Source organism: Empidonax traillii, unplaced genomic scaffold (assembly GCF_003031625.1).
Source record: "Empidonax traillii isolate 1590-97213 ecotype Southwest subspecies unplaced genomic scaffold, ASM303162v1 scaffold140:size1466565, whole genome shotgun sequence".
In the NCBI taxonomy this organism is placed as follows: domain Eukaryota; kingdom Metazoa; phylum Chordata; class Aves; order Passeriformes; family Tyrannidae; genus Empidonax; species Empidonax traillii.
In genome coordinates this window covers 491,110-504,182 of record NW_020955333.1, presented here as the reverse complement: position 1 = coordinate 504,182, position 13,073 = coordinate 491,110, and the positions used below count along the sequence as shown (strand labels likewise).

The 13,073-nt window shown below is 40.4% G+C and overlaps 1 long non-coding RNA gene across 1 annotated transcript in view; it reads left to right on the top strand.

Moving 5' to 3' along the window:
* Positions 1 to 1,262: 1,262 nt before the first annotated feature.
* The window catches only part of LOC114057645, a 40,982-nt gene continuing 29,171 nt past the window's right edge, over positions 1,263 to 13,073 (top strand). The window contains exon 1 of the long non-coding RNA XR_003571262.1: positions 1,263 to 1,334. This is a non-coding gene — a long non-coding RNA (uncharacterized LOC114057645). The remainder of the gene's footprint in view (positions 1,335 to 13,073) is intronic.

The window sequence follows — 13,073 nt, the reverse complement described above, 5'->3', positions numbered from 1 at the left end:
AGATGAATCAATGGCAAAGGAAAATCTATCAGGGACTATCAGGAAGCAAGATGACATTCCCGCCTGAGGAGCTGCCTGCGTGGCAGGCTGCTGGATGCAGGGAGGGGAGAGTGGAGAACATGACTGCATGGTTACCCCTTTTCAAAATTGTTTCCTTTGGTATCAGCTGCTGGCTTCTGTCAGTGGTGGGATACTGGACAAACTGGACCTTTGATCTGATCCAATGTAGTTCTTCTGCATCATGTTTTTATGAGGAGTCAGTCTGGGAGAAAGGCACATAAAATAGCTCAGAGACACACAGGGTCCCAAGGCTTGATCACTGCTTAAATAATTTAGCCTGGATGTCCACTCAGAGTCTGGAAAGAGAATGTATCCAGAAGGTTGCATTGATCCAGCCACCTGAGGAAGTGAGAGCCCTGAGGACTACATTAATGAATCAAAGAGACACCCATGCTTTTGGGTACTGTTTCGTTCCTTGTGAGATGAGTAAGTAAAATGAATATCAGTGCTACACTGGGCTTTCCTGTAATTCAGTCATTTGCAGTTCTCTGAAGAGTACCTTTTGCATTGTTCAGTTTATTGTTCTGCCTTCTGAGCTTGTGTACAACATGGATGCACAGGAGCGAGCCAACATATTGTCACTGGTTAGAGAATGCCACTTTAAAAAAAAGACAAAATTACTCTAAAGCTAGAAGTGCAGCCATGAGAACTGTATTTCGATACAAGGAGAATGTTGAGCTGGAGTTAATTTGAATGTCTGTTTCTTCAGGGAGGGTAAATTTAATCAGGTGCTCAAAATCAAATTAAGGGGAAATCAGTTTGGAAAAACACAAGAATTACAACACAGCTAATGACCTGAGGTAATACTGGCGCAAAATATGCTTTCACATTGTAAAATGAAAAATTGCTTCTCCAAGAGGGAGCTGCTTGTAGATCGTGATTGACCAGGGTAGTTCAGAGCCTGGTGTTTCCTTGAGAGAACAATTGCAATGTGCCGCCCTTCCACCGTTTACTTCCCCTCTATTATAGTAATACCAACAGTTATTATACTGTGATCAAGCCTGTCAGTGTTTCTATCACAGTATTATTTTCTAACTTGGATGTTAAGCTGGAAATATTTTCCCGGCCCAGCCTGAAAAAGCCTCTGCAGATGGTGGCCCATGAGTGATCCAGAAGTGTCATTTCTTCTGCAGAAACACAGGCTCTCCTGCAGCATCAGTTTCTCAGAAACATCTCTACATCTGGGACAAAAGCAAGTTAATCCTGCATTTGGCTGCAACCTTGCTGCAGAGAGGATTTGGATTTTAATGTACACATTTTTCTGATTAACATAGGTGAGTAGAGGAGCTTTTTTCAGTTTGGTTGAAAGGGGCAAGGGCTTTCCCCTGATGACTTCCTTCCTGTATAAAGGGAAGATATTGAAGGAGCTGTGGCTTAAAGGTACTGCTGCTGTTCTCATTCCTGAAGGTGATCCCTTCTGGCATAAATTTGTCTCTCTTGTTGATGGAGAATTTGGAAATGGTGGCCAGAAGCTGCAGCCATGATTCAGTGAGAAGGGGAAAAGTGCTGCTCTGATATTACCTGGAATTGCATTTAACTTAAACCAGCATGGTGCCTTGCTTGTCTGTGACCTTTACCCATCAGGAGTTATTAGCTAATTGAATTCAGAAGGTAACTCCCTAACTGTTTTCAAACTAAATTAACTTGCTTCAAGGGACCAACTTGTGTTTGTATTTCCACAGAGATAATGAATTTAGGCTTCAACTGAAACCTTGCCAGATAATGAGGAAAAAATAAATCAATGACCTCACTCTTATCTGGTCTTAACAGGCAGGCTTTCCTTTGCTAAAAGTGACCCTGAAATGGTCTGGATTGATTCAGACAAATACCAGCCCTGAGCCCTGCTAAGCAGTGCTGTCCCGAGGAACGCTTTGCTCCACGAGGAGATCTAATCTGTACATCAGCAAAGCTGCAAGTGTTTGAATCGCAGTGTTTCTTAGAGTCAAAATGAATGCTTCTGAGAAATTCAAATAAGCAGTAAGATAAAGAGTTAAGGAGGAATTTAGCTTCAATACTAATTAGAAGAAAAAACCCCCACATTCTCACGCTTGTGCCTGGGACTGAACAGTCTTCATAGGCATATACTTCTCTGATTCTCCATAGACATATGCTTCTCTGATTATTTAATTAGCTGGAATTGTTAAATAAGAAATGCTTTACAGACGTTAAAGAGAGATTGTTGCCTGCTGAGAACTGGTGTATCTGTATTGGTGGAGATTTTTCCTTTGGTGCCTTGATTAATGGAAGAAGTAGACAGCTCAGAAATGTGCCCCTCTAAAAGTACCTCCTTACTCTCTATATGGATCTTTCAAATGAAGGCTTAAATCTTCAGGCAATAAATGTGATTAATAATAGTTTTACAGAATATACGAGGCAATTTATTCACGTAGGAAGAAGTAAGAGGCAGAGGGTTTTAACTACTGGTAAAGAAACTGTAAAACCTACTCTTAGAGCCCAAATAAGAAAATTGAAATTTTATAGTAGCAATAGCAGTAGTACTAGTAATGACCATTCTGGTCTATTAAGAGATGTGATGTTTTAGAGAGGGATGGTAGCTTTTATTAAGTTTGTTGATACAGGTTGTATTACTGTTGAACTTCATAGAAAAAAGTGCCCCTAGGCAAAATTCATGTCTTTCTGCTAAAAGGTAGGTAGATACTGATATTTTACTAAAGAGCTGTTTTTCAGAGCTTTCAGGTGATTGACTGATAAAACCGGAACTGCTTCAAGAAGTGGTCACCTGTGTCCATGACTAGCCAGTTTGCTGTCAGTACAAAATTTGGAATGATAGTTGATGCACCAGATGGTTGTGCTGCCGTTCAGAGGGACCTCAGTGGGTTGGAGACATGAGCTGACAGGAACCTCATGAAATTCATCAAAGGGAAGGGCCAAGTCCTGCCCCTGGGGAAGAATAACCACAGACACCAGTACATGCTGGCTGAAAAGCAGTTTTGCAGTAAAGGACCTGGGGATCATGGTGGACACCAAGTTGAACATGATCCAGCAATGAGTCCTTGAGGCAAAGACGGTGAATGTTGCCCTAGGCATCAATAAGCAAAGTATTGCCAGCAGGTGGAGGGAGGTGATCCTTCCCCTCTACTCAGCACCGTTAGGACACACCTGGAGTGCTGTGTCCAGCTCTGGGCTCCCTAGTACAAGAGAGACATGGGCATACTGGAGAGAGTGCAGTGAAGGGCCATGAAGGTGATTAAGGGGCTGGAACGACTGAGACTGACAGGCTGAGAGAGCTGGGTATGCTCAGCCTGGAGAAGAGAAGGCTCATGGTGGACCTCATCAGTGTGTCTAAATACCTAATGCGGGGCATAAAAAAGATGGAGCCAGACTCTTTGAATTGATGCCCAGTGACAGGATGAGATGCATAAACTGAAGTACAGGAAATTCTATTAAAACAGAAGACTTATTTTTTTTCCCTGTACTGTGAGGTGATCCAGTACTAGCAAAAGTTTCTCAGTTTGGTTGTAGAGCCTCCATCCTTAGACCTATTCAAAACACAACTGGAGACAGCCCTGAGCAACTGTCTGTTGTGACCCTCTCTGAGCACAGGGCAGGACTGGATGATATGCCTTCCAATCTCAACCAATCTATGATCTTGTGAACCCAGAATACATTTTTATTCCATGGCTAGGACCTTCTCTTGGGAACTGATGCAGAGAATAGGGCCCAGGACTCCTGTAGGGATAGCTGAAAAGAGTTTCTCTCTTATGATTCAAACTGGGCTCCTTGAGATCCTTCACTTTTTGTCCTGCTGAAGAACCAACGTCCCATGCAGCTTTTAGACAACTTTCCTCCTGGGGATTGATTATGGTTTCAGATTTATCAACCTACCACCCCTGCAAACTGTGAAAAATTGGCCTTTGGCCATAAGAGAGTTCCACTCAGAGCAATCTTCATTTGTGACTGGCTTGTGCCATACAAACTGTGCTGACTCAGCAGTTTTGGTGCCGTGCTCTGGAGCACCAGCACTGTGGCCGAAAGGATAAACAAACCTATTAGGGAGGTGGTTTTATCTGAGCATAAAGGTAATTTTTTCTAACAACATAATGGAATAAAGCAAAATGGACAGAACACTCCCATAAAATAAATCGGATGTGGAATTTAAACATTGTGACTCTAAGAGAGAAGTTGAAATTGCTCTATGTAATTCAATTTATTTTTCAAGTATTTGTAGTGGAAATTTTTCTTCTGAATGGCCACATTTTAGAAAAATCTTGTGATTAAATAAATTAAAATATCCTCTGCCTTATTTAAATATTTTAATCTTTTTATATGTTGTTTCTGGGATTATTAAGATTAAAAGAATGTAAGATTAAAAAAGTAGATATTTGAAAATCTGCTTTGAATCATTGTCTTCAAGCAGTTACCATAGCTCCTTAGTGACAATCTGAAAACTATTATATAGTCAGAGTTCTATAGGAGTGAGAACTGAGGCTTGAACTTTAGGGAAATTGTAGGATATTTTCTGCCAAGAAAAGAAAAGGATTGAGTCCTTGCACCTGGTGGAGATCCTTTCAGAGATCACACAGAAGGCAACATGTTAACATATATAAAAAACTTTCCATCAATCATGTATAAAACTCCAAACCCCCATATTAACACTGAAGAAGTTGGCTGCTATTTGATTCTAAATTTGATTAAATAGATACTTTTATGAAAGAGTCAAACCAGATCTATTCAGCTGGATACATCTCCACACAGAAGCACAATATTTATCTAATATGTGAAGCACAACTCTGCTTATAAAGCTTTCATCCTAGTTTTAAATTATTTTGTGGTAAACAAACACTTCCTTCCCTTTCCTGTCAACTGTTGCCCTGCCTGTTTTATATGGTCCACTCGACAGCCAGAACTCCATCAATTTCTTCAATAGTCATCAGTTATCAACAATTACAGATGGCAATTCCCCAGTCTCAGGGCAGTTAAAAATACATGATAACTTCACGTGTTAATTGAGGAGTGTTTCCTTCCTGCATGAAGCTTCTGTGGGCTCGCAGATGTGCACACTTAGACCCCAAGCACAAACACATCTGCTCCCCTTCTCATTTCAGGTCCTGAAACTAAAATAGATTGGATTACCCCAAATGGTGAGACTGAATGTCAAAAGATATATATGAAGAAGGAAAGTTTGTGTTTCTTTGTTTTTGAGCTTTCTGTCTGGGTCCTCTGCAGACCTCTAAGGTATGAGTTCTCAGTCAAGCTTTCCCCACACTCAGGATATTCATAACCACTTGCTTTCTCTCTCTTGTGTGCAATCTGGTTTCTAAAGAGGTGGGAGTTTGTTCATCAGCCTTTCCTCACAAGCAGCACTAATGAGGTCTTTCTCTTCCACCCACATCCTATTTTCAGGAAATGTGTAGGATCTTAATGGCTTTAGGACTTCTTGCTTGTCTTATTAGATCAAAATTGTCCAATGGGCTCACAAAAGGTTCAGAAAGAGATGCAAACAAAAGATAAATAGGCATGGATGCAGACACCAAGAGCATTTTTCTTTAAGAAATGTTAGCATTCTAGTGTTCACTTGTAAAATGAGAACCAGAGCTGACTAAAGGAACATCTGGAAAGAAACAGTGCTTTTCTGCTCACGTGGTTCTTCAGACCTGGGGACCTTATAGGCTGAAGGAGTCTGGCTGTTGGTGTCAAGATCTCTCCCATGTTTGATCAGCCCAGGCAAGTCTGAATATCCCTGTCCCTGGTGACCCTCAGCAGGGCTTCATAGGTTTCCTCTCACATGTGCAACCTTTGCTGACTCTCCCTTGCTCTGCATTTCCTGGTGGTCTTGGTTTTAATGTCTGCCAGGGTATCCACTCTGAGCTAGGGGAGGACATCATAATGTGTTGGTGTGAAAAACTGTTCTACTAATTTAGTACTTTAACAAATTATTCAGTTTTGCTTTTCACAGCGTCTTGCTTGCAGTGATCCTTCTTTCTCCGCCTTCCCACTCTCAAGTGTCAAAAGCCTGGATAGATGAAACCACCTGTGAAAGATCTGGTGTCCAAATAGTTGGTGAAAAAGACTTTCAAAACTGGTGCTGGAATCAAGCCTCTTCCCTTGGAGGCTTTAAACGGTGCCATCCATTTTTCTTCTTCTTCCAGCTACTGAGTTTCCAAGTGGTCTGTGCCAGCAACCACTCCCTGCCTGCAGTCACACCCCAGCACTGGAATCACTAACTGCTTGCCTAGGTGGGTTCTGGATACTCTTTCAGTCACAGAGGTGTCATATTTCTTGTGCTTGATGAGTTCTTTCCAGGTATTCTCAACACCCTAACCTAAAATTCTTGCCAGCAAACCTCATCTCCCTCTTGTCATTACCCCAGAGCCTTGCCCAGCTGCTCTAGGAGGAAAAGGTCCAGGACACCTCCCAGCCACCAGCCAATATGTCAGCCCCAAAGTCAGAGCAGTCTTGTGTCCCAGCAAGGGTTCTCCTTTTATACAGCCACATGCATAAAATAACAATAGCTTGAATTTTCTCATAGAATATAGAGGGATGTGTGTTGTGGAAAGAGATGAGCTCATGCAGGTTACTGCGGTGTAGGAAGTCTCAGATCTTATGCTCCTAGGTTTCATTTTGCTTAAAAATAATCAAATTGAAATGAAACAGTAGTACTTGAATTATTTTCTCTCTCCTCTTGTGGGGGAAATTAAAGAAGTGTATTTTAAATTCCAATCCAGAAAGGATGCCTCTTTTCAGAATTACCTAAAGATGCAATTTTAGATCCATTTGGTCCCAAAGTCAAGACTTCTCATCTGGCAATTGCTACCTGCTCCTTACGCTATGTAAAGCAGGGTCTGCTTGAAGGCAGCAGGTGGTTACAGATGCTGTAATATTCAACTTTCATTGATACTGCTAAAGAAAAGCAGACATAATCTTACAGGTGTTTAGACTTTAAGGGGTTTAGTTTACAATCAAAAAGACATCACAGCAGCTACCTACAACTTACTGAAGATGGAAAACGCCAATTTAATGTGGAGTTGGTACTCATAATTATGAGTACCATCTTCAAATTCTGCTTTAATAACGTTGTCCATATTTGCAATACTGTAAATGTGAAAATGAATTTCTGTCTGAAAGAGTGCCAGTGTGAAGCAGCATATAATTTTGTTTTTGTTTGTGCTGTACTCTGCATAATTACTGTAATTATGCACATTAGGCTGTTCTGTGTAATGGCACCAGAAGGTAGATAATTTTGACAATAACTGGCTGTAGCAGCTTATATACATTTTGTACCATCCACAGAAGTACTTTGAAGATCACTTAATACTGCTGATTTGCCCATAATAGGTCAGAAATTATTGCTGCTGCTTCCCAAGTGTCTATTTGGAAGAGATGCCTTCCATAAAAATAAGGTGCTACTAAAAAAATCAGGACTTTGTTTCTGAGGAGACAGAGTGAAAAAAAGGACTCACATTTTCAAAGAGAGTAAAATCTTTAATTAGCTGATAGGGCCACCACAAGCATGATGCAACAAGGAGCTGCAGCAGAGTTCAGATTATACTCTGCACAAGAAACTGCAGAAGTCATAGAATCATGGAATCACTTGGGTTGGAAGGGACCTGCTCAATGCCATTTACTTCTTTTTAAGAGAATAAATTTAGGTCAAGATACTTATTAAAGAACTGACATGAAAACTTAATTTTATAATGAATCTAACCAGGAGGGAGAATGCAGGTAGAAAAAATGGAGTCAGGCAGGAGGTAGGCATGGAATGAGATGCTACCTGGGTAAACTCAGAAGTTGAAAAGAAAGGTGATATTTAGGAGATAGATCCTTCAAATGTTCAAGAAAAATGCCTTTTTCATTGTATGAGATAGTTGTTAGTAATGGTATTATGTTAACTGGAGCCCTCAGCCACTTTGTGGGAGTATTTTGTGTGCAGAAATGGGGACTGTGGTTCTGAGACCAGCTCTCCTGCAGATCTGGCTCCATCTGCCCACTCAATTGCAATGGTTGAGTTTTCTCAGCATGGAAAAACCTGACATGGAGGGTCCTGGGGAGCCAGCCCTGTCCCTCTATTTGAGGTGGGGATTTCTGGGTGGTGTGACCTGGGGGAGGCCGGTGTGTGGATCTCTACGCTGGTGCCATGCTGTCTGTGAGCGATCTGCGGGCAACAGCCTTTTTCACTGTTGTGTCGCTGTCCCTCACTGTGATGGATATTGCACAAGGCTTTTTTTTTTCTGCCAGAAGAAACATGGGTGGATAGGTAGTGACTCATTTGTCGGAAAAGTTTGGAAACTAGTCACTGAAAGCAGAAGTGGAGATGTCTGGGGAGATGAAGAGGGCACAGGGTATAAAGCTGTCGTGATTTGCTTCTCTGTGTGTTACGCTCTGCATACTCGTCAAATTAGGACTCAGCTCCGTGGGAAGGGATGCCTGAGTGACACTGCTGGTTAGATGCATTAAAAGTGTCCTCATCCCTGGTGAAGCAGGATTGCTGCTGCTAGATAAGAGCAGATTCTCTGAGAGGATCCCCTCCTGCTTTATGTTTCCTCAGGCTGAATGAATTCACTCTGAAGTACAAGCCGCATGAAAAATTTCAGTGTCATTTTTAGCTCTGCTTCAACAGGCATAGTTTGGCAGCACTGATTAAAGATACACAGCGTGTGTGGGGTACACTGTTATTTATCATGTATTGATCTGGTGATCATAACCTGTGCTTTCCTGAGATGTAACGCTCGTGACTCCCTTCTTGTTTGGTAAAACTGAGCTGCCACTTGCAATTCACTTGAAATGCAGCAGCACACCTTAGCTTGGATTTGAGCTGGCACATTCATCCTGCACTGTTTTCTTTTTTTTCCCCATGTGAACATGTCCATCTCTGAAAGGGACTGGCTTTGGCCATATGCAATATCATCTCCTTGATCTCTGTTTGATGGGACTCTGCACTCACATGCCATGTGAGAGTCTGGGTTTTGCCATCATGCTAGAAGTCAGAAAGTAATAATAATTTTGCTATGGTGGCTCTGGCAAAAAGCCATTTATTCCCCTCTGAAACTTGACTAAATTAATTTCCACTCTTAAAAGCAGTCACAGATAACTATATTTTTCCCTGAGTGGTTTGAAATGATGATTGTTGCTTTATTGACTGATATGTTTTTCAGTAAAACCACTCTTATTCTGTTGATGGCTCTGTAGAGTATTTAAGTTAGTAAAATGCTGTTTTGTCTTTGTTGGTCAACTCAAATGTATTTGTGCTCTTCAGATAAAATTGTTATTGCTTTGGTTAGTATCTGAAAGAAAAAATGGTTACAGAAGTAGCAGAGCATTGTTTATCAGCACATTATCTCAGGGAAGAGCCCTATCATAATTTAAAGCTCAAGTCCAACTCTCTCCTTAATAAGTAGAGTGAGAAAACCCAGTCAAATGACAGAACATCTGTGAGAAACATAAAATTAGTCTGAAAACTCAGAATTAAGTCAGATGGTAAGATTTAACTGTAGACTAGTCAGCTGAGACCTACAGTTTGGTACTGGGATGGAAGCTTTGGTTCTCCATGGTCTTCTGGAGGCACTGACATGGCTGGGGTCAGTTTTGTTCAGATGTGCCCAAGGTCCTTCAGCCACTGCCCACCTTATTTCCCCAGGAAGTTTGCTAGATGAAGAGCTTCTCTGCTGCTCCTTTTGATGGCACAGTTTGTAAACTTGGCTAACTGCTGCTCTGCTAGTAACACACTCGTTCTGAGAGTATCTTGGACCTGGTTTTTAATCTGTATTACTCATATAGAAGGGTATGGCAAAGAGGAGGCCCCACAGGTGAAAGTGTAGCCTCACTCTATGCTTCACTTCTCTGGGTGACATAAGTAGCTCTCCTGCAAGGTCAAGCAATCCAAGTGTAGTTGAAGAGTTTAGACAGTTTCACTCTGTTTTTCAGGAGACCGCAAGTGAAAGTCTGTCTAGTTTTGATGCATGAGACTTTAGCAGTACTGCTTGCCTAAACTAAATTCTCCAGCATAAAATCAATCAGATATTCAAACTTGTACAGTGGAAAGTCTAAATGTCATTCATTTACTTGCAGGGACATGACAGTCTTCATTGATTTCTTAAAAACAGTGAGTTATTTGCACTCCTTGGAATATCAAAAAGAGAGGGGAAAAAGGGGACCAAGGAAAACTGATGTTGCCTCATTCTCTTTCTGAATTCTGAATATCAAATTTTGGCCAGTAATGCTATTCAACATAAGCAAAGAAATACCATTAGGGTCCACTTAAGCAGTTATGCTTCCTTTTGTCCACCTGCAGATACTCAAGTGAGAGAGGAAAATCAGAGAAAGCACACAGTGATACTGCCCAGAACATTCTCACAAATGCTGGGATTTTGTGGCTTGGAGTATCTCTCACTGCAAGTCTACTGAAATCTGTGAGCAGGTTTGGTACCCTCAAGCCAAAAGTTTCTCTGGACTTGCTGCAGAAAGAGCTCTAATTGTTGAACTTGATGATCTTAGAGGGCTTTTCCAACCTAAATGATTCTATGACTCTAAGATGAGATGAAGGCTTGAGCCTCTCATGTGTTTCAGGCGATTGCAGAGACTTCTCCTACCCATGGGAGGGAAGGTCACCCCCAGCTATGTGAGAAATGCTGATCTGGGCCTGGTTGGAAGAGCAATTGTAGCTGTGAGATAGAGAGGCCAGAGGTCCAACGTCACAAGCCACAGTGCAGATGAGTGGCTGGTCTGGTCACCGTCTCTCTGAAGTGCATGGTCTGCACTGGCACTGATCTGACCCAGCTCAGTGTGGCATCACAGGTGCAAATCCTTACTGCATCTATTCCAGCATGCAGTGGGCCTCCTCTCCCTGTTTCATGCCCAGTTGATTATTATCGAAACTATAACAATTGTTGTAGAATCACCTGTAAAAATAAATGAGTGCCAGTTTTAAAAACTAATACTTCCTTCATGTTAATAAAGTTAAATGATTATAGCTAAGTTGTCCTTTCCATAAGAAGTACTGGACAGACTTGCAGAAGTTTTAAAAAAGATTTGTAACTCTCAAACCAAGTTAGGAGTTTTTGAGTATAAGCCAAATAGTGCTCAATAGGTAAGGACTTGATTACTGGCAATGCTTAAATTGATTTACTTCAAGTAAATAATAATATATGAAATCAATCATATGCTGAGTAGATCATGGATAAATATGTTTCTTAGTTAAATTTTCCAGTGTGTTCCCAAAGTTGGATATTTTAATTTTTGATAGAAAAGCAGTTTGGTTCATTTTTGAATGAGCCACTCAATTTTTTGCTTACTGCATCTTTGCTTGGAGTGGATGGTAATCAGCTGATAATTGGACAAAGCACCATGAATTGTTTTATTGTCAGTCTTATGGATTATAACTCTGGCTTAATGAAGAAAATCAATGTTCCCACATTATTAATATGTGAGAACAATTGGCCCTAAAACGCAATGCATTCTTCTAACTAATGTGATTTTTCTTGTATGTTGTGTCTATGTATAGCAGTAATGTATTGTGAGTTGCTTAATTATTCTTTACCTTACTTCTTTTGTCTTTAGCTATTACATCAGCATGTTGTGGATGACATCTAAATGACTTTAAACGTAAAATCAGTGATTGGATTCTGCTACTTGTTTGTGATCATAATGGTAGAAACTGAAAGCTAAGAAGTTACTACCTTTTTCCCTCTTTTTTCCTTTAATTAGTTATTTTCATTCTGCAATGTTTATTAAAACCCAAGTTAATATTAGGCTGACAGAAATCTCCAGATAGATGTAGTACAACTCTGCCATGTATACATGACTATATCAAGCACTTACTGTACCAGTTCCCTTACCACACAGCTATAATTAATTAAAACATTTAATATTTCCATAAAATATTTTCAGACCATATGCTTTAGTGCTGTGCGTCTTCACGTGGTTTGAAGGCTTTACCTATGTTTTTGTGTAAACAGCTGGTGCAGCTCTAGATAGAGATCTGTCATGGAAACCTACCCTGGGCTATATTGTCAATAAATCTCCACATGAAGAATGAGTGGCCCATAGCAATCGTCCACTCCACTTGTCCAATTCCAACAACTTTGGAACAATGTTGTTGCAATGACAACATCCCTCGGAAGATTTCTTAGAGTTGTTTACCACCAGAATAGGCAACAGTATTATCGCTGTGAGTCATTAATAATGTATTTTTATGCACACGCACACACACATATAAATATAATCACACACATTTGTATAAAAAATTTAAAATGTCATATGCAATTATGCACAAGGGGTATCTTTCTATGTCTATGCACACCATTATAAACAGGACTTCCTCACTTCTATTTAATGAATGTCCAAGTTACAAACTGAATGTTCTTTCAGAAAAGGCACTCGGAGATGATGGCCTTCAAATGGGAAGGCGTGTAACTCTGCTCACACTGAGACACAGGACATTTTAAGTGAATAGGCCTTTGGAGGCATAAATCTTGTTCCATGATGTTTTAAGCTTTTTTCATTTTAAGAGAAATCATTGCTTCCTAGCTTCTGCCAGATAAAAATTGAAATTATATTTAGGAACAATATAAAAGAGTACATACAGTAAAGGAATTTTTTACTTTCTAGGCCTTTTTTGATTTAGGTGGTTACATTCAAGGTTGAAAATGGCAACATGTACTGATGTAAATGATTTACCAGTCCCCTAACAGATTGTATTGAGAAAAAACCAACAAATCCAAGAAGAAAAAGCAAGAAGGGAGCAGATGCAAACGTTTATAGACTTATGAGTAAATACAGGTACAGATAGCTCCTGTTGTGCTCTTAGGAGAATTCATATTACAAAAGTTCAGGCAGTAAGGAAATATAGATGCTTTTGAACACTGTAAATGAACTCCCTCTTCTGAGGCCCTGTTGAAAGGGAATTAAGCCTAAAGTAAGAGTACCATATTATCCTTAAAATAACTTCATGAAGTAATGTCATTTACATTGCAGAGAACAAAAGTTGTAGGGAGGGACCTACAGATTTAGTGAGGTCCATTTCATCATGTACGGTGGAGATAAGAGCAACTTGACTT